This window comes from Cherax quadricarinatus, chromosome 8 (genome assembly GCF_038502225.1).
Source record: "Cherax quadricarinatus isolate ZL_2023a chromosome 8, ASM3850222v1, whole genome shotgun sequence".
Taxonomy (NCBI): Eukaryota; Metazoa; Arthropoda; class Malacostraca; order Decapoda; family Parastacidae; genus Cherax; species Cherax quadricarinatus.
The window spans coordinates 46,754,048-46,774,779 of NC_091299.1; positions in this window are offsets into that span (position 1 = coordinate 46,754,048).

Consider the following 20,732-nt stretch of genomic DNA (forward strand, 5'->3'; position numbering starts at 1 on the left):
CTTGTTCCTTTCCAGGTGTTCGACCACTCTCCTCCTGATAATCTTCTCCATGACTTTGCACACAATACATGTCAGAGACACAGGTCTGTAGTTTAGTGCCTCGTTTCTGTTTCCTTTCTTAAATATGGGGACTACATTAGCTGTCTTCCATTTCTCAGGTAGTTGCCCAGTTTCAAGGGATGTGTTGAAGATTGTGGTTAGAGGCACGCACAGCATCTCTGCTCCTTCTCTAAGGACCCATGGGGAGATGTTGTCCGGTATATCGCCTTTGAGGTGTCAAGGTCACTTAAGAGCTTCTTCACCTCCTCCTCAGTTGTTCGTATGTCATCCAACACATGTTGGTGTATTCCCTCTTGATGTTCCCTTCTGTGCTGTCTTCCCACAGCCCTTCCTGTCTCTACTGTAAAAACTTCCTTAAATCTCCTGTTCAGCTCCTCACATATCTCCTGATTATTTCTTGTGAGTTCTCCACCTTCTGTCCTTAATCTGATCACCTGGTCTTTGACTGTTGTCTTCCTCCTGATGTGGCTATACAACAGTTTCGGGTCAGTCTTGATTCTCGATGCTATATCATTTTCATACTGTCGCTGGGCCTCCCTCCTTACCTGTGCATACTCATTCCTGGCTCTGCGACTGATCTCCCTATTTTCGTGTGTTCTCTGCCTTCTGTACTTTTTCCATTCTCTATTGCACTTTGTTTTTGCCTCCTTACACCGTCGGGTAAACCAGGGGCTCGTTCCGGTCTTCCCGTTGTTACTGTTGCCCTTGGGAATTAACTTTTCCACTGCCTCCTTGCATTTTGTTGTTACATATTCCATCATTTCATTTACTGGCTTTCCTGCCAGTTCTCTGTCCAACTGGACCTCCCGCAGGAAGTTCTTCAACCCTATGTAGTCCCCTCTTTTATAGTGTACTCACCTATTTGTACTCACCTATTTGTGGTTGCAGGGGTCGAGTCACAGCTCCTGGCCCCGCCTCTTCGCTGATTGCTACTAGGTCCTCTCTCTCCCTGCCCCATGAGCTCTATCATACCTCGCCTTAAAACTATGTATGGTTCCTGCCTCCACCACATCACTTTCTAGGCTATTCCATGGCCTGACTACTCTATGACTGAAGAAATACTTCCTAACATCCCTTTGATTCATCTGAGTCTTCAACTTCCAATTGTGACCTCTTGTGTCTGTGTCCCATCTCTGGAACATCCCGTCTTTGTCCACCTCGTCTATTCCGCGCAGTATTTTATATGTCGTTATCATGTCTCCCCTGACCCTCCTGGCCTCCAGTGTCGTCAGGCCGATTTCCCTCAACCTTTCTTCATAGGACAATCCCCGTAGCTCTGGGACTAGTCTTGTTGCAAACCTTTGCACTTTCTCTAATTTCTTGACGTGCTTGACTAGGTGTGGATTCCAAACTGGTGCTGCATACTCCAGTATGGGCCTGACGTAGATGGTGTACAGGGTCTTAAACGAATCCTTACTGAGGTATCGGAACGCTATCCGTAGGTTTGCCAGGCGCCCGTATGCTGCAGCAGTTATCTGATTGATGTGCGCCTCAGGAGATATGCTCGGTGTTATACTCACCCCCAGATCTTTTTCCTTGAGTGAGGTTTGCAGTCTTTGGCCATCTAAACTATATTGTGTCTGCGGTCTTCTTTGCCCTTCCCCAATCTTCATGACTTTGCATTTGGCAGGGTTAAATTCAAGGAGCCAGTTGCTGGACCAGGCTTGTAGCCTGTCCAGATCTCTTTGTAGTCCTGCCTGATCCTCGTCCGATTCGATTCTTCTCATTAACTTCACATCGTCTGCAAACAAGGACACTTCTGAGTCTATCCCTTCCGTTATGTCGTTCACGTATACCAAGAACAGCACAGGTCCTAGGACTGACCCCTGTGGAACCCCGCTTGTCACAGGCGCCCACTCTGACACCTCGTCGCGTACCATGACTCGTTGTTTCCTCCCTGTCAGATATTCTCTGATCCATTGCAGTGCCTTTCCTGTTATGTGTGCCTGGTCCTCTAGCTTTTGCAGTAACCTCTTGTGAGGAACTGTGTCGAAAGCCTTCTTGCAGTCCAAAAATACGCAGTCGATCCACCCCTCTCTCTCTTGTCTTACTTCTGTCACCTTGTCATAAAACTCTAGTAGGTTTGTGACACAGGATTTTCCTTCCCTGAAACCGTGCTGGTTCTCAATTATACACTTGTTTCTTTCCAGGTGCCCCACCACTCTCCTCCTGATGATCTTCTCCATGACCTTGCATACTATACACGTTAGAGATACAGGTCTGTAGTTTAGTGCCTCATGTCTGTCTCCCTTTTTAAAAATTGGGACTACATTTGCCATTTTCCATACCTCAGGGAGTTGCCCAGTTTCAAATGATGTGTTGAAGATCTTTGTTAATGGCTCACACAATATCACTGCTCCCTCTTTAAGGACCCATGGAGAGATGTTGTCTGGTCCCACCGCCTTTGAGGTGTCAAGTTCGCATAGCAGCTTCTTCACCTCCTCCTTGGTTATATGTACCTCATCCAGCACTTGCTGGTGTGCCCCCCTGTTCTGATTTCTTGGAGTCCTACTGGTTTCCACTGTAAATACCTGTGTGTGTGTGTGTGTGTGTGTGTGTGTGTGTGTGTGTGAATGTGACTTATCCTACTATTCATTAATTATCCAGTCACGTCATTAGTTGAATCCAGTCCAATAACCTGCCACTCCATCTCCGGATATTGTGGATTACTTGCATCTCTATCCACAGGTCAGTTGTGTTTTCTCGGATGGAGCTGTATTTTTGGGTATCCTGAAGTCCAGTGTATGGGCATTTCACGATAGCCGATACTCATTGACATGCATATAAAAATGCACTTTCAGTAGTATTGGACAACAGGACGAAGAACAGATATTCACTACGAAAATAGCTTAATGGAGCGTGGATGGGTGAAGAGTGTGAAACTGAAGTATTTGGTGAGCTCAAAGCTTGCTTGAGTAGGTGGAAGGTACGTGGTTACCAGGAACCCATGTGAAGAATGTAGCACCAACTCACAGGGAAAAAAAACACAAAACCTTCCCTCCTGCTACTTTAGCTAGGAGGATCGTCGTAGGAGGCGGTAGAAAGCCTACAGTGACTCCAAAATTAGAAAAGGGTGGGTCGCATGTGACGTAGCTTTACTGAACAGGTAAATACGTGAAGACAATGAATCTGGTTGATACCAACCAGAAATTATCTGCAAATATAGGAATTTAAACGGGAAAACAGATTTCACACACGCCTTTCATTGGAGATAGGCTGCTTGGACGTTTGAAGATGTGAATGGGCGCACTAAGATGTGTGTACTGCCATGAAGAATACCGCTTGTCTCTCCCTAAGACTTAATTAGCTCAACTAATTAAGGGTTGCAAAGGTTAGGGTTTGAAAAGGTTAGGTTAAGGATCCCTAGCTTTATTGACAAGCTAAGAACTGTTATCTACATAAGCTCATTTGAAAACATTTTTATTCTGAAACATATAAGTAGGGAACAGGATGAAGTTGGAGCCATCTGTGGGCCAGCATTTTCATTTGATCAACTGACTTTATCTCGTTGACATCATAATGCTGTACGAATGTGTTCCAGACCCGAGCAAGAGTGAAGTTGCTGCTTTCTGCCCGTCTTGTGGTACAGAAGCTTGCTTCTCTCTGTCCTCGAAGTGGATCCAGTTGTGCTACACACTCTATCTATCTATCTATCTCTCTTTCTCTTTCGTCACTATTTCAGCCATTCAACTTTCTCTCAAATACACGAGTGGAGTTTTTAACATTTTTATCCCAGTTAATATGCATATCCTGTATCCGTGGAGAACCAGATGGCCTTATGTCCAGTAACTTTATGGTTTTATGTCAAACTAATTTTTTCAAGTTATTGTTCAGTTTCAATGCTACAACTTTGTTTTTTATGTGTGTATGGGCGGGGACGCTAAACAATGTCGCAGGCCTTTAGAGTATTTTTTTTTTTAGTCTATAGAAATAAAGAGATCTTTTCAGAGCAGTTGCTCTCTTTGTTGACGCTCTCCTGCGAGTTTTACACAAATATTTGGTGGAATTAGCAGTAGTGGTGGTGATGGAGGGTAATTTAGAGTAAGTTTGGTGATTCTAGCAGCAGTAATAAAAATAGAAATACCGACAAAGTGCTTGGAAAAGGGACACAGATGCAACTAATATGGCATATTTTTGTGGCAAGGTTTTGTTCTGCAGGAATTTGTCAAGACGTAACGGCTTGCCAAAATTCTTGAGAGCGAAACGTTGCCACAAAAAAAAACCACGTTTGTTGCGTGATTCTAGTAGTGGTTGTGGGAGTCATGCATGGAGAACCATGATGGTTTTAACAATGGTAATCGTGGGTATAACTGGTCACTATTGGACGGTTTGGTCACTACTGGACTGTTTGGTCACTACTGGACTATTTTGTCACTACAGGGCTGTTTGATCACTATTGGACTGTTTGGTCACTATTGACTGTTTTGTCACTACTTGACTGTTTGGTCACTACTGGACTGTTTGGTCACTACTGGACTGTTTGGTCACTTCTTGACTGTTTGGTCACTACTGAATTCTTTGGTCACTACTGGGCTGTTTAGTCACCATTGGACTGTTTGGTCACTACTTGATTGTTTGGTCACTGCTTGACTGTTTGGTCACTGCTTGACTGTTTGGTCACTACTTGACTCTTTGGTCACTACTGGGCTGTTTGTTCACTATTGGACTGTTTGGTCACTATTGACTGGTCACTGCTTGAGTGTTTGGTCGCTACTTGACTGTTTGATCACTACTGGACTGTTTGGTCACTACTTGACTGTTTGGTCACTACTGGACTTTTGCTCACTACTGGACTGTTTGGTCACTACAGGACTGTTTGGTCACTGCTTGACTGTTTGGTCACTACTGGACTGTTTGGTCACTACTTGACTGTTTGGTCACTACTGAACTCTTTGGTCACTACTGGGCTGTTTGGTCACCATTGGACTGTTTGGTCAATACTTGACTGTTTGGTCACTGCTTGACTGTTTGGTCACTACTGGACTGTTTGGTCACTGCTTGACTGTTTGGTCACTACTGGACTGTTTGGTCATTGCTTGACTGTTTGGTCACTACTTGACTGTTTGGACACTGCTTGACTGGTCATTGCTTGACTCTTTGGTCACTACTGGACTGTTTGCTCACTACTGGACTGTTTGGTCACTACAGGACTGTTTGGTCACTGCTTGACTGTTTGGTCACTACTGGACTGTTTGGACACTGCTTGACTGGTCATTGCTTGATTCTTTGGTCACTACTGGACTTTTGCTCACTACTGGACTGTTTGGTCACTACAGGACTGTTTGGTCACTGCTTGACTGTTTGGTCACTACTGGACTGTTTGGTAACTGCTTGACTGTTTGGTCACAACTGGACTGTTTTGTCACTGCTTGACTGTTTGGTCTCTACTTGACTGTTTGGACACTGCTTGACTGGTCATTGCTTGACTCTTTGGTCACTACTGGACTGTTTGCTCACTGCTGGACTGTTTGGTCACTACAGGACTGTTTGGTCACTGCTTGACTGTTTGGTCACTACTGGACTGTTTGGACACTGCTTGATTGGTCATTGCTTGACCCTTTGGTCACTACTGGACTGTTTGGTCACTACAGGACTGTTTGGTCACTGCTTGACTGTTTGGTCACTACTGGACTGTTTGGTCACTGCTTGACTGGTCATTGCTTGACTCTATGGTCACTACTTTTTGGTCACCGAGATTATAAAGTCACTTAAAAATAACTCAGGGAATCTGTCTCACGTCCCACCATTATTGTACAAGCGAGCGGCCCATGTCCTTTCGCATGCTATTTCATTACTTTTTAACAAGTCACTAGAAACTAGTACCTTCCCGAAACTTCTCAAGACAGCAAGGGTTACACCAATACATAAAGGTGGTGACCCTACAGATGTAAACAACTATAGGCAAATATAAAACTTACCATTGCTATCCAAAATCTTCGAGAAACTCGTGCGCAGGAGACTTTATTCATTTATAACGGCACATAACATACTCAACCCCTGCCAATTTGGGTTCAGGAAAAATAAAAGCACCAATGATGCATTTGTAAAAGTGCTAGATCTGTTTTACACAGCATTGGAAAATAAGGAATATCCGCTAGGAATTTTTATTGACCTAAGAAAATCTTTTGACACAGTAGACCACGGCATCCTATTCCACAAACTTGACCATTATGGTATAAGAGGCCATGCGCTTGCATATTTCAAATCCTACCTTACTAATAAGTATCAGTATGTCACCATTAAAGACACAGCATCATCAACACGGCCACTTGATACTGGAGTTCAGCAGGGAAGTGCCCTTGGTCCCCTGCTCTTCCTCATTTACATAAATGATCTTCCAAACGTATCCCAACACCTGAAACCCATTCTCTTTGCTGACGACACAACTTATGTCATCTCTCACTCTAATCTTGCCACCCTCAACACCATTGTTAATGAGGAGTTGCTCAATATATCGACTTGGATGACAGCCAATAAACTTACACTTAACACTGACAAAACCTACTATATTATGTTTGGTAGCAGAGCAGGTGTTGCAACACTCTGCCAGACATAATGAGGGCAAATTCCTAGGCCTATACCTCAACAACAACCTGAATTTCAGCACCCATATCCAACACATAACAAAAAAAAAAGTATCCAAAACAGTTGGGATCCTCTCAAGATACGATACTACGTGCCGCAAAATGCCCTTCTCACACTATACTATTCACTCATTTATCCATACCTCACCTATGCTATTTGTGCTTGGGGATCAACTGCAGCAACACACCTAAAGTCAATAATAACACAACAAAAAGCCGCAGTAAGAATAATCACTAAATCCTATCCCTGGCAACACACCCCCCACTATTCATAGATCTAAACTTACTCCCTGTTCAGAACATCCACACTTACTACTGTGCAATCTACATCTACAGGACCTTAAATTCCAATATTAACCTTGAACTAAAACGCTCTCTTGATAGTTGCGACAGGACCCACAGGCATAACACCAGACACAAACATCTCTACGACATTCTCTGTGTCCGACTAAACCTTTACAAAAATTCAGTGTATGTCAAAGGCCCTAAAATCTGGAACACCCTACCTGAAAGCTCTAGAACTGCAGACACATTCATCACCTTCAAAACTACCGTTAGAAAACATCTTATCTCCCTGATACACCCCGTCAACTAACTACATAAAAACCACCTGGTGGTTCACACTTTCACTCACCCATTTAACTATAAGCACAGAAATACGAATCTTAATCTTAAAATAATGATTCCTAACTAGTCATAAATTTGCCTGTGATACTCCAATATAGAAACTATGAATTGTGCCAAAACAAAAGCATTCACATTGCTAAACTCACAAACTAGTATTCAGTCACTTAGTATTTAGTCAACTTACTCCATAATTTGTAATAATTTAGGGTTAAGACAATCTAAGTTTCGCCGAAATGCCTAGCCATGATAGGTGTCCTAGTGGCCCCCTCTGTAATTAGTATTTTATTACATGTAAACCACACAATGACCAAAATCTGTAAACCCCGCATTGTAATCCTTGTAGAGAATAAACTTGATTGATTGATTGATTGATACTGGACTGTTTGCTCACTACTGGACTTTGGTCACTACATGACTGTTTGGTCACTGCTTGACTGTTTTTTCACTGCTTGACTGTTTCGTCACTACTGGACTGATTAGTCAATACAGAATTGTTTGGTCACTGCTTGACTGTTTGGTCACTGCTTGACTGTTTGGTCACTAATTGACTGTTGGTCACTGCTGGACTGTTTGGTCACTGTTTGACTGTTTGGTCACTGCTTGACTGTTTTGTCACTACTGGACTGTTTGATCACTACAGAACTGTTTCGTCACTGTTTGACTGGTCACTATTGGACTGTTTGGCCACTACAGAACTGTTTGGTCACTACTTGGCTGTTTGGTCATTACTAGACTGTTTGGTCACTACAGAACTGTTTGGTCACTACTGGAATGTTTGATCACTACAGAACTGTTTCGTCACTGTTTGACTGGTCACTATTGGACAGTTTGGTCACTACTTGACTGTTTGGTCACTACTGGACTGTTGGTCACCACTTGACTGTTTGGTCATTACTGGACTGTTTGGTCATCACTGGAGTGTTTGATCACCACTGGACTGTTTGGTCACTACTTGACTGTTTGGTCACTACTGGACTGTTTGGTCATTACAAGACTGTTCGGTCACTGCTTGACTGTTTGGTTACTACTGGACTGTTTGCTCACTACTGGACTGCTTCGTCACTGCTTGACTGGTTACTACTGGACTGTTTGGCCATTACTGGACTGTTTGGTCACTACTGGACTGTTTGGACACCTCTGGACTATTTGGACACAACTGGACTGTTTGGACACCACTGGACTGTTTGATCACTAGTGAACTGTTTGGTCACTACAGGACTGTTTTGTCACTGCTTGACCGGTCACTGCTTGTCTCTTTGGTCTCTACTGGACTGTTTGGTCACTACAGGTCTGTTTGGTCACTACTGGACTGTTTGGTCACTACTGGACTGTTTGGTCACCACTGGACTGTTTGTTCACCACTGGACTGTTTGGTCACTATGTAGACAGACTATACTGTCTGCACAGACAGCCTATGCTGTCTGCCAGCTTAGTTCATATTTCGCGGCACTCGGGTGTTGCCCTCTCTAGGCCTGACCAAGTCAGTGGGACGCTGGTCACACTCGCTCTTACTCACTCAACGGTCCTACTCCCTCTCTCCCTCGTGGGCATGGCCCTCCAGGGCCATGGGCACAAAGACACAAGCCTGTGTACCCACCAGAACTTTGCAAATAAAAAAGCCTCAGAAGACTTTCATCATTGAACCCCGCTTGCAAAATTACAAACAAAAAATGTTTCACATTGGTAGCAGTGGTGGTCACAGCAAGTGTGTTTGCCTGGAGAGAGGAAGGAAGAGGGATGAAGTCATCTTCACTTCATCACCCCACATAAGAAGCATCTGTCTCTCAACGAGTTATCCTGAAGTCGTGTCTGCACGTTTCAGCATCCAGACACAGGTACAAGCAGGATCTAACCGAAATTTGCTGAAATTCTTCGAGAATTGTAAGTGACTCCACGCCACAGCTTCCCATGCTGTTTCTCAAGTCACGTGTTCAGCGTCATTTGTATGTTCTGCTGTTGTCGCTCAGCTCAGCATAGCTATTTCAGCAAGCCAGAGGTGAGTTTGTGGTGATGTCTGCGTCCAGTGTGCATGTCTCTGTGTTTGTGGGAGAAGAGGCGGAAGTGGCTGTTCCTTGCTTCGCCCACGCTCGCCCTGCTGTACACTCATACCTCACCAGCCTACCATACACCACCATGCCATCACTCCCTCTTCTGTGTTTTCTGCTGTTTTCCGTGTGAATTGATTGCCAGAGCTGTGTATCCGAGTGCCCGAGGCCACTCGAAGCTACGTGGATCAGCATGCCACGTAGATCATGATGCCACGTCGATCACGATGCCACGTGGGGTGTGGACGAAGCCACGCGGATCTACTAGCCACATGAGTTACCGAGCCAGATGTCCCAGGCCACATGCTGTGGTCTGCTGCTGCCCGACTTCATGACGTCACGATGTCTGCTTGACGTCGCCTCGAGATGTCTGCTGACATCACAGTGCTGCTGACGTCACCTCGCGACGTCACGCCTGACATCACATGTCACGTCGAGAGTTCAGTAATTATGTCAGTATTGTCGAGAAGAATGAGAGAAGATATATGTCGTGTGTTAATTAATTCCTCTCAGTCAGTGTTCTCACATGTTAGAGTATGGCTTAGTGTCAATTTCGTGCACAGAAAAGCATCATTTGCTAGTTGAAGCCATGTTGTACCGCATGTACCGCGGGTGTGGGTAAAGTTTTTCGCGTGTGCAGTGTGGTCTTGATCCCAGACTCCAGAGTAGCACCACTGTGTTGTCACCCGGTGTGACCATCGCATTTGACAACTGATGTTACTCAGCCCTGAGCGTATGAGCCCTTTGTACAGAAAGCTCTTATGCTTGTCACTCATAGATGTTCTGCAGAATCGTACCTGCTACGATTCCCATCGAGATTTGTTTCACTTCACCTCCAGGCCTTCAGAGTGCAGTTATATGTAGAGAAACAAGTCTGGGGATGCTTAGACTAACCTCTGCTATAACTCCATCTGTCGAGAGAATGACACTTGTCAAGCTGCAGTTTAAGCCCTGGCGGCAGGCGCTGTGTCAACCTCCTGTCATAGCTTCAGTGAGCTCCTGCACAAAGATGATGTCACTTTGATTAGCTCACTGCAGTCTGGTGTATGATGTTACGACTCCCAATGTTTCACCGAGTCGTCTCTGCCACGACTCACTCTATGCTCGCTGACAGTGACAGCCCAGCGACAGTACCAGTCGAGAAGTGTCCTCCTGAGTCACTTGCCAAGAGGTTCTTCCCAGTTGCTGAGTTTTGACGACGCCTCACTCGAGTGCACCAGCATGTCGTGCCCCAGGTTGAGTGAAACCCTACAGCGATTCCTACGAAGACTGCTTCACCATTTTCTAGAGGAGACCGTACCCTGTTACATCACAGCTCAGCCACAGCGATGTCTCCTGTGTTGCAGTGATGCCCAACAACGCTCACTGCCTTTGACCACGATGTTTAGCACACCCCACATGTTTTTTTCTTCCCTCCCTGTAGGAAGTTTTTTTTTTTTTTCAATGTCCATGTATATACATATGTTTCTATTCTGTGTTCTGTGCCCTGTTCCTGCGAGAGAGAGACCGAGTTTTTTTTTACCGCTAGCATTGTAACGTCGGGGCGACGCGAGGTAGGTGGCCGAACAAATGTAGACAGCCTGTACTGTCTGCATAGACAACCTATACTGTCTGCCAGCTTAGTTCATATTTCGCGGCACTCAGGTGCTGCCCTCTCTAGGCCTGACCAAGTCAGTGGGACGCTGGTCCCACTCGCTCTCACTCACTCAGCGGCCTAGAAGCAGTCAACAATCCTACTCCCTCTCTCCCTCGCGGGTATGGCCCTCCAGGCCATGGGCACAAACATAAGCCTGTGTACCCACCACGACTTTGCAAATAAAGTAAGAAGCCTCCGAAGACGTTTATCATTGAACCCTGCTTGCAGAATTACCAACAAAAAATGTTTCACAACTACTGGACTGTTTGGTCACTATTGCACTGTTTGGTCACTACTGGACTGTTTGGTCAATACTGGACTGTTTGGTCAATACTGGACTGTTTGATCACTACTTGACTGTTTGGTCACTACTTGACTGTTTGATCACTACTTGACTGTTTGATCACTACTTGACTGTTTGATCACTACTTGACTGTTTGGTCACTACTTGACTGTTTGGTCACTACTTGACTGTTTGGTCACTACTTGACTGTTTGGTCACTACTTGACTGTTTGGTCACTACTTGACTGTTTGGTCACTACTTGACTGTTTGATCACTACTTGACTGTTTGGTCACTACTTGACTGTTTGATCACTACTTGTCTGTTTGGTCACTACTGGACTTTTTGGTCGCTACTGGACTGTTTGGTCACTACTGGATTGTTTTTGCCACTACAGAATTGTTTGGTCACCACTGGACTGTTTGGTCACCACTGGACTGTTTGGTCACCACTGGACTGTTTGGTCACCACTGGACTGCTTAGTTACTCTTGGACTGTTTCATTACTCTTTGACAGTTTAGTTACTCTTTGGCTGTTTAGTTACTCTTTGGCTGTTTAGTTACTCTTTGGCTGTTTAGTTACTCTTTGGCTGTTTAGTTACTCTTTGGCTGTTTAGTTACTCTTTGGCTGTTTAGTTACTCTTTGGCTGTTTAGTTACTCTTTGGCTGTTTAGTTACTCTTTGGCTGTTTAGTTACTCTTTGGCTGTTTAGTTACTCTTTGGCTGTTTAGTTACTCTTTGGCTGTTTAGTTACTCTTTGGCTGTTTAGTTACTCTTTGGCTGTTTAGTTACTCTTTGGCTGTTTAGTTACTCTTTGGCTGTTTAGTTACTCTTTGGCTGTTTAGTTACTCTTTGACTGTTTAGTTACTCTTTGTCTGTTTAGTTACTCTTTGACTGTTTAGTTACTCTTTGACTGTTTAGTTACTCTTTGACTGTTTAGTTACTCTTTGACTGTTTAGTTACTCTTTGACTGTTTAGTTACTCTTTGACTGTTTAGTTACTCTTTGACGGTTTAGTTACTCTTTGACGGTTTAGTTACTCTTTGACGGTTTAGTTACTCTTTGACGGTTTAGTTACTCTTTGACGGTTTAGTTACTCTTTGACGGTTTAGTTACTCTTTGACGGTTTAGTTACTCTTTGACGGTTTAGTTACTCTTTGACGGTTTAGTTACTCTTTGACGGTTTAGTTACTCTTTGACGGTTTAGTTACTCTTTGACGGTTTAGTTACTCTTTGACGGTTTAGTTACTCTTTGACGGTTTAGTTACTCTTTGACGGTTTAGTTACTCTTTGACGGTTTAGTTACTCTTTGACGGTTTAGTTACTCTTTGACGGTTTAGTTACTCTTTGACGGTTTAGTTACTCTTTGACGGTTTAGTTACTCTTTGACTGTTTAGTTACTCTTTGACTGTTTAGTTACTCTTTGACTGTTTAGTTACTCTTTGACTGTTTAGTTACTCTTTGACTGTTTAGTTACTCTTTGACTGTTTAGTTACTCTTTGACTGTTTAGTTACTCTTTGACTGTTTAGTTACTCTTTGACTGTTTAGTTACTCTTTGACTGTTTAGTTACTCCTGGGCTGTTTAATTACTCTCTGACTTTGATTGTTGTGTAAGATAATCAGGTTAACTACAAAATATGTTAAATATTTGAGATGAAAGATAAATATTTTAGAGTAATATGCTATATCATTTTAAACAGTGTTTTATGATTTCTTAATATAATTTTACAATATATCACGTAAGGTAGGTTTTTATTATATTATGAAAAGATGTGTTAAATTTGTAAAAGAGTAACGCGAGTTAACGTGGTAAAATGTGTTATAACACAGTAAGGAGTGTTATAATGTGTGTTATTACACATTATAATATTCAATAACACAGTACGGTGTGATATCACAGATGTGTGATATCACGAGGTTCAGGAAAATAACACTCCTCATGGTCTCTCGCTCTAGTACAAATCCAGTGAGTGTACAAGTTACCTTTAATAAAAACGAAACTGTCACCAGTCTGCCAATTTATCGCGGCCGAACAGAAAATGCAAGTGTGTGAGCACTAAAGTATACCTGGAGTATGTGCAAGTATGGACACACACGGATGAAGCCTCAGTGAGCAAACCTGAATAGAGTTCTGCGCTCCTGATGCGTAAAAATTTTGCCTCGTTCGCCCATCTTCAGTTCAGTCCGTAGTGATGGTCCTTCTCTTCTGTTACCAGCATTGGAAAAATTTTATACTTAGTCTAAAGTTAATCTTTAGCTAAGAGGTGGCAAAAAGTTGGAATCTCCATTCAATTTTTATTTGTGTGTAGAAAAAAACAGACGTGCCAAGGTAAGGGCCATGCGAGTATCAGCCTACTCCTAGTTACATTGCACATTCCCTGCCAAGCACTCACAATCTGCTTACTCTTGTTACTCCATTACTGAAAATACCTGAGCAATCCTAATCATAATTAAATCACGTCTGTTACCGTCAACGTTGATTCACTACCAGGCAGATAAGTACTATAAATTAAAGTCTCTCTCGTTCTCCGTTTTTTTGCTCGATTTAACCTTTTAACTGTCACTCAGATATGCGTGTGGCATTGTCAGCATTTTTACCTCTATTGATATGCATGGAGAACCTGATGACCTTTTGTCCAGTAACCTTATTGCTGTATATCAGTCTATTTTTCCAGGTTATTGTTCAGCTTTTGTGCTTTGTCTTTTTTTTTTACTGGACGTGTGGACGAGGGTGTTAAACATTGTTGCAGGCATTTGGGATGTTTTTTATCCCCATACTATGGACAAAAATATTTTGTGTGAAGATCAATTTTTTTCATCAATGGCTTTTAAAGCCGATGAAAAACATGTAAGTGAAAATCTTAGGTATCTTTATAAGGAAAACGTTTCGTCAACCAGGAGAATTATCAGTCTAATACAGATATCTATTCAGTAGACAGTGGAAGACGTGAAGTAGTAGTTTGAGGTGATCAAAACAAAGGGACTGATCTCCCCAGAGTACTTATTCATGATTCCCACCGTCTCCAAGAAAATTCTCGCTCTACTAGATTGGTCAAGACACTAGTTGACAAAACGTCTACACAATAAATTTAACCTTACCAGTGGCAGATATTGGTATGCCTGTGAAAATCTGGTAGTTTTGACAGTTGTTGCGGTTGGCATGAATGGGAAAATTATGCAGTTTCAACACTGGTACAAGAAAGTCTACCTGAATATATTTGATGACTATCATAGAGGATGTAGACAGTAAGTCTCGTTTGTTTTTGCAGTAGTTCAGGGGCGCATGACTGTGTATGATTGTTGGAAGTTGAGGGTAAATCTGATGTTTTAAACAATCGTAGTATAATGTAATACTAAGTAAGTCTTATTTTTTTTAAGCAGGGGTAGTGCTGGAAACGTCAGGGAAAACTCTGCTGACTGAAATACACTGCTTACTAGCGGCTTTATTTTGTGTTTAATAATATTTTATTATACATAAACTACATTTAGCTTAAAGCAGAAAGAGATACAGTTGTTTGCTTATTTGTTTTAAGGGGTGATTAAGTTCGAGTAATTCTTGTTCATTTATAATTGGATGTGTTTTTTTTTACGCACAAGCCAGTTTTGCAGGTTAGGGATTGTTGAGAATGTATGGATAAATATATAGTTTGTAGCAGTGGTGCGTACATTCTGGTATACTGTGTGGCTCTAGTAGTGGTACGGGTGCGTACATTCTGGTATATTGTGTGGCTCTAGTAGTGGTATGGGTGCGTACATTCTGGTATATTGTGTGGCTCTAGTAGTGGTAGGGGTGCGTACATTCTGGTATACTGTGTGGCTCTAGTAGTGGTAGGGGTGCGTACCTTCTGGTACACTGTGTGGCTCTAGTAGTGGTAGGGGTGCGTACCTTCTGGTATACTGTGTGGCTCTAGTAGTGGTAGGGGTGCGTACCTTCTGGTACACTGTGTGGCTCTAGTAGTGGTAGGGGTGCGTACCTTCTGGTATACTGTGTGGCTCTAGTAGTGGTAGGGGTGCGTACCTTCTGGTATACTGTGTGGCTCTAGTAGTGGTAGGGTGCGTACCTTCTGGTATACTGTGTGGCTCTAGTAGTGGTAGGGGTGCGTACCTTCTGGTATACTGTGTGGCTCTTGTAGTGGTAGGGGTGCGTACCTTCTGGTATACTGTGTGGCTCTAGTAGTGGTAGGGGTGCGTACCTTCTGGTACACTGTGTGGCTCTAGCAGTGGTACGGGTGCGTACCTTCTGGTATACTGTGTGGCTCTAGTAGTGGTAGGGGTGCGTACCTTCTGGTACACTGTGTGGCTCCAGTAGTGGTAGGGGTGCGTACCTTCTGGTATACTGTGTGGCTCTAGTAGTGGTAGGGGTGCGTACCTTCTGGTACACTGTGTGGCTCTAGTAGTGGTAGAGGTGCGTACCTTCTGGTACACTGTGTGGCTCTAGTAGTGGTAGGGGTGCGTACCTTCTGGTACACTGTGTGGCTCTAGTAGTGGTAGGGGTGCGTACCTTCTGGTACACTGTGTGGCTCTAGTAGTGGTAGGGGTGCGTACCTTCTGGTACACTGTGTGGCTCTAGTAGTGGCAGGGGTGCGTACCTTCTGGTATACTGTGTAGCTCTAGTAGTGGTAGGGGTGCGTACATTCTGGTATACTGTGTGGCTCTAGCAGTGGTACGGGTGCGTACCTTCTGGTATACTGTGTGGCTCTAGTAGTGGTAGGGGTGCGCACCTTCTGGCACACTGTGTGGCTCTAGCAGTGGTACGGGTGCGTACATTCTGGTATACTGTGTGGCTCTAGCAGTGGTACGGGTGCGTACCTTCTGGTACACTGTGTGGCTCTAGCAGAGGTAGAAGTGCGTACCTTCTGGTATACTGTGTGGCTCTAGCAGCGGTAGGGGTGCGTACCTTCTGGTATACTGTGTGGCTCTAGCAGAGGTAGAAGTGCGTACCTTCTGGTATACTGTGTGGCTCTAGCAGCGGTAGGGGTGCGTACCTTCTGGTACACTGTATGGCTCTAGCAGTGGTAGGGGTGCGTACCTTCTGGTATACTGTGTGGCTCTAGCAGAGGTAGAAGTGCGTACCTTCTGGTATACTGTGTGGCTCTAGCAGTGGTAGGGGTGCGTACCTTCTGGTACACTGTATGGCTCTAGCAGTGGTAGGGGTGCGTACCTTCTGGTATACTGTGTGGCTCTAGTAGTGGTAGGGATGCGTACCTTCTGGTACACTGTGTGGCTCTAGTAGTGGTAGGGGTGCGTACCTTCTGGTATACTGTGTGGCTCTAGTAGTGGTAGGGGTGCGTTCCTTCTGGTATACTGTGTGGCTCTAGTAGTGGTAGGGTGCGTACCTTCTGGTACACTGTGTGGCTCTAGTAGTGGTAGGGGTGCGTACCTTCTGGTATACTGTGTGGCTCTAGTAGTGGTAGGGGTGCGTACCTTCTGGTATACTGTGTGGCTCTAGTAGTGGTAGGGGTGCATACCTTCTGGTACACTGTGTGGCTCTAGCAGTGGTACGGGTGCGTACCTTCTGGTATACTGTGTGGCTCTAGTAGTGGTAGGGGTGCGTACCTTCTGGTACACTGTGTGGCTCTAGTAGTGGTAGGGGTGCGTACCTTCTGGTATACTGTGTGGCTCTAGTAGTGGTAGGGGTGCGTACCTTCTGGTACACTGTGTGGCTCTAGTAGTGGTAGAGGTGCGTACCTTCTGGTACACTGTGTGGCTCTAGTAGTGGTAGGGGTGCGTACCTTCTGGTCAACTGTGTGGCTCTAGTAGTGGTAGGGGTGCGTACCTTCTGGTACACTGTGTGGCTCTAGTAGTGGTAGGGGTGCGTACCTTCTGGTACACTGTGTGGCTCTAGTAGTGGTAGGGGTGCGTACCTTCTGGTATACTGTGTGGCTCTAGTAGTGGTAGGGGTGCGTACATTCTGGTATACTGTGTGGCTCTAGCAGTGGTACGGGTGCGTACCTTCTGGTATACTGTGTGGCTCTAGTAGTGGTAGGGGTGCGCACCTTCTGGCACACTGTGTGGCTCTAGCAGTGGTACGGGTGCGTACATTCTGGTATACTGTGTGGCTCTAGCAGTGGTACGGGTGCGTACCTTCTGGTACACTGTGTGGCTCTAGCAGAGGTAGAAGTGCGTACCTTCTGGTATACTGTGTGGCTCTAGCAGCGGTAGGGGTGCGTACCTTCTGGTATACTGTGTGGCTCTAGCAGCGGTAGGGGTGCGTACCTTCTGGTACACTGTATGGCTCTAGCAGTGGTAGGGGTGCGTACCTTCTGGTATACTGTGTGGCTCTAGCAGAGGTAGAAGTGCGTACCTTCTGGTATACTGTGTGGCTCTAGCAGTGGTAGGGGTGCGTACCTTCTGGTAAACTGTATGGCTCTAGCAGTGGTAGGGGTGCGTACCTTCTGGTATACTGTGTGGCTCTAGTAGTGGTAGGGATGCGTACCTTCTGGTATACTGTGTGGCTCTAGCAGTGGTAGGGGTGCATACCTTCTGGTATACTGTGTGGCTCTAGCAGTGGTAGGGGTGCGTACCTTCTGGTATACTGTGTGGCTCTAGCAGTGGTAGTGGTGCGTACCTTCTGGTATACTGTGTGGCTCTAGCAGTGGTAGGGGTGCGTACCTTCTGGTACACTGTGTGGCTCTAGTACAGATGACTGGTATGTCTGGGAAATTCTGGTGACTCTAGCAGAAGAAATAGCAAAAAATGTCACCCGAAGTCAGGTGGTTATTGCAGACGTAATAGTGGGAATATCTTTGCTGAGATTGTTAATGTTGATGGTTGAGGTGGTGAATCATGGAGGTTCACGTGGTGAATCATGGAGGTTGACGTGGTGAATCATGGAGGTTCACGTGGTGAATCATGATGGTTGTGATGGTAAATGTTGATGTGTGAGACTGTAAAGTGGTTAAGTGTGAATAGTTGAGGTGGGTAAGAGTGGATGATTGAGGTGGATAAGTGTGGACATTTGAGGTCGGTAAGTGTGAGAGGTTGAGGTGGGTAATTGTGAGTTTGTTGAGGTAGGTAAGTGTGGATGGTTGAGGTGGGTAATTGTGGATGGTTGAGGTGGGTAAGTGTGAGAGGTTGATGTGGATAAATGTGCATGGTTGAGGTGGGTAAGTGTAGACGGTTGCGGTATGTAAGTGTGAGAGGATGAGATGGGTAATTGTGAGTGGTTGAGGTGGGTAAGTGTGTTTGTTTGAGGTAAGTGTGGATGTTTGAGGTGGGTAAGTGTGTTTGCTTGAGGTAAGTGTGGATGTTTGAGGTGGGTAAGTGTGGATGTTTGAGGTGGGTAAGTGTGGATATTTGAGGTGAGTAAGTGTGGATGGTTGAGGTGGGTAAGAGTAGACGGTTGCAGTGGGTAAGTGCGAGAGGTTGAGATGGGTAATTTTGAGTGGTTGAGGTGGGTAAGTGTGGATGGTTGACGTGGGTAAGGGTGGATATTTGAGGTGAGTAAGTGTGGATGTTTGAGGTGGATAAGTGTGGATGCTTGAGGTGGGTAAGTGTGGATGTTTGAGGTGGCAAGTGTGGATGTTTGAGATGGGTAAGTGTGGATGTTTGAGGTGAGTAAGTGTGGATGTTTGAGGTGGGTAAGTGTGGATGTTTGAGGTGAGTAAGTGTGGATGGTTAAGGTGGGTAAGAGAAGACGGTTGCAGTTGGTAAGTGTGAGAGGTTGAGATGGGTAATTGTGAGTGGTTGATGTGGGTAAGTGTGGATGGTTGACGTGGGAAAGCCTGGATGTTTGAGATGGGTAAGTGTGGATGTTTGAGGTGAGTAAGTGTGGATGGTTAAGGTGGGTAAGAGAAGACGGTTGCAGTTGGTAAGTGTGAGAGGTTGAGATGGGTAATTGTGAGTGGTTGATGTGGGTAAGTGTTGATGGTTGACGTGGGAAAGCCTGGATGTTTGAGATGGGTAAGTGTGGATGTTTGAGGTGGGTAAGTGCGTATGTTTGAGGTGGGTAAGCATGGATGTTTGAGGTGGGCAAGTGTAGTTGTTTGAGGTGGGTAAGTGTGGATGTTTGAGGTGGGTAAGTGTGGATGTTTGAGGTGGGTAAGTGTGGATATTTGAGGTGAGTAAGTGTGGATGGTTGAGGTGGGTAAGAGTAGACGGTTGCAGTGGGTAAGTGCGAGAGGTTGAGATGGGTAATTTTGAGTGGTTGAGGTGGGTAAGTGTGTATGGTTGACGTGGGTAAGGGTGGATATTTGAGGTGAGTAAGTGTGGATGTTTGAGGTGGGTAAGTGTGGATGTTTGAGGTAAGTGTGGATGTTTGAGGTGGGTAAGTGTGGATGGTTAAGGTGGGTAAAAGAAGACGGTTGCAGTGGGTAAGTGTGAGAGGTTGAGATGGGTAATTGTGAGTGGTTGATGTGGGTAAGTGCGGATGGTTGACTTGGGAAAGCGTGGATGTTTGAGATGGGTAAGTGTGGATGTTTGAGGTGGGTAAGTGTGGATGGTTGACGTGGGTAAGAGTGAATGGTTGACGTGGGTAAGAGTGAATGGTTGATGTGGGAAAGCGTGGACGTTTGAGGTGGGAAAGCGTGAATGTTTGAGGTGAGTAAGTGTGGATGTTTGAGGTGTGTGGACGTTTGAAGTGGGTAAGTGTGGATGTTTGAGGTGGGTAAGTGTGGATGTTTGAGGTGGGTAAGTGTGGATGTATGAGGTGGGTAAGTGTGGATGTTTGATGTGGGTAAGTGCGTATGTTTGAGGTGGGTAAGTGTGGATGTTTGAGGTGGGTAAGCATGGATGTTTGAGGTGGGCAAGTGTAGTTGTTTGAGGTGGGTAAGTGTGGATGTTTGAGGTGGGTAAGTGTGGATGGTTGACGTGGGTAAGAGTGAATGGTTTACGTGTGAAAGCGTGGACGTTTGAGGTGGGAAAGCGTGAATGTTTGAGGTGGGTAAGTGTGGATGTTTGAGGTGAGTAAGTGTGGATGGTTAAGGTGGGTAAGAGTAGACGGTTGCAGTGGGTAAGTGTGAGAGGTTGAGATGGGTAATTGTGAGTGGTTGATGTGGGTAAGTGTGGATGGTTGACGTGGGAAAGCCTGAATGTTTGAGATGGGTAAGTGTGGATGTTTGAGGTGGGTAAGTGTGGATGTTTGAGATGGGTAAGCATGAATGTTTGAGGTGGGTAAGTGTAGTTGTTTGAGGTGGGTAAGTGTGGATGTTTGAGGTCGGCAAGTGTGGACGTTTCAGGTTGGTAAGGGTGGACATTTGAGGTGGGTAAGTGTGGATGTTTGAAATGGATAAGTGTGAGAGGTTGAGATGGGTAATTGTGAGTGGTAGAGGTGGGTAAGTGTGGATGGTTGAGGTGGGTAAGTGTGGATGGTTGACGTGGGTAAGAGTGAATGGTTGACGTGGGAAAGCGTGGACGTTTGAGGTGGGAAAGCGTAAATGTTTGAGGTGGGTAAGTGCGGATGTTTGAGGTGTGTAAGTGTGTTTGTTTGAGGTAAGTGTGGATTTTTGAGGTGGGTAAATGTGGATGTGTGAAGTGGGTAAGTGTGGATATTTGAGGTGAG